The sequence below is a fragment of the Chrysochloris asiatica genome, unplaced genomic scaffold, assembly GCF_000296735.1.
Source record: "Chrysochloris asiatica unplaced genomic scaffold, ChrAsi1.0 scaffold00087, whole genome shotgun sequence".
In the NCBI taxonomy this organism is placed as follows: Eukaryota; Metazoa; Chordata; class Mammalia; order Afrosoricida; family Chrysochloridae; genus Chrysochloris; species Chrysochloris asiatica.
Genome location: NW_006408605.1, coordinates 10916431 through 10918148, shown reverse-complemented (window position 1 = coordinate 10918148; position 1718 = coordinate 10916431).

The window sequence follows — 1718 nt, the reverse complement described above, 5'->3', positions numbered from 1 at the left end:
CCAATCTGTCTGGATGGGGCTGATGAAAGGAGATGGGGATAGGTCTCTTGTGGTACAATAGTGAATAATTGTTATCAGAAATGTAAAGGTAGATGTTTTGTAGCAAAAGGAGGGAAGCGATTGACTTTTCAGTCCAGGAGCAGAGGTTCCTGGAACCATCAAGGGAGAAGAGCAGAGTGTGGGACCCTACTCAGAGAAACAGTGACACCAGAGATGGAGGCAGAGATGATGACATGGAGAGAGGGAACGGCTGGGGACACTAGACCCAGAGAGGGAGAGGGGCTGAGTGCTGACGATCAAGGGGCAGGCTTGCAGGGTATAACCTTTGGTTGGTTGATAATATATGGAGGGGATTGTAACCATGGCAATGAAATGATATACGATAGGATGAATGTAAAACTAATGTTCTCCCATGTAATCTACCACATAATTCACAATAAAACATTAAAAAAAATTTTTTTTATTTTTAAAGAAGAAGAAAGAGCCAAGAATGGACTGGGCTTTATGGACCCGAGATCCCTGCACATTGAACCTCATCACCCCAGGGACAGAAAGCTGTGACCCCAGAAGAGTGGCAGAGGAACAGCAGCATAAGAACCAAGAGCCAGAACATGAGACAGAGTCGCAGGCTTCCCAGACCACAGTGCAAGTAAAGCTGAGTGACTTTGAGCAGGAGGCTTGCTTACAGCATGCATCCAGGGTGGTTTTGCTGACCCACAGAACTAAAGCTGAGTGCTATCAGACAGGCTGGAGTGGTGTGTCCTGTGAGTTTTTATTAGCAACCCAAAAAGAGCTTTGTAACATTGTTTGGGCAGAGAGCGCTTGTGGGTATGGCTGAGGAGAGGCTGTGCTAACTGGAAAACTGTGCCCTGACCGTTTCTGATCCTGATTGGTAATCTGTTAACTTCCCTAATAAACCTCACAACTGTGAAGGAAAAAAATAGATAGATAGATAGATAGATAGATAGATAGATAGATAGATAGATAGATAGATAGATAGATAGATAGATAGAGTGGATAGTCTCATGGGACATCTTGGTCAATTAGCATAATATAGTTCATAACGTTTATGTTCTACATTCTAGTTTGGTGAGTAGTGTCTGTGGTCTCAAAAGAGAGCAAGTGACATTCTAAGATACAACTACTGGTCTCCATTTGTTTCGAGCAAATGAGAAAGAAGAAACCCAAAGACTCAAAGAAGAAACTAGTCAACAGGACTAAAAGTCTACATGAACCACAGCCTCATCTATCCTGAGACCAGCAGAACTAGATGGTGCATAGATACCAGTACCAATAGCATCAATTAGGACCACAATAGATGGACTCTCATAGAATGGGAAATATTATTGTTGTTGTTAGGTGCCATCCACTCAGTTCCAACTAGTAGTGACCCTATGCATAACAGAACGAAACACTGCCCGGTCCAGGGCCAACCTCACAATTGTTGCCACGCTTGACCCTATTGATGCTGCCACTTTGCCAATCTGTTTCACTGGGGGTCTTCCTCTTTTTCTCTGACCCTCCATCTTGCCAATCATGATATCCTTCTCCAGCGACTGGTCCCTCCTGACAATATGTCTGAAGTATGAGAGACGAAGTTTGGCCATCCTGGTGTCCAAGGAGCACTCTGGCTGCACTTCTTCCAAAACGGATCTTTTGGTTCTTTAGGCAGCCCATGGCACTTTCAATATTCTCCTACAACACCATAACTCAAAGGC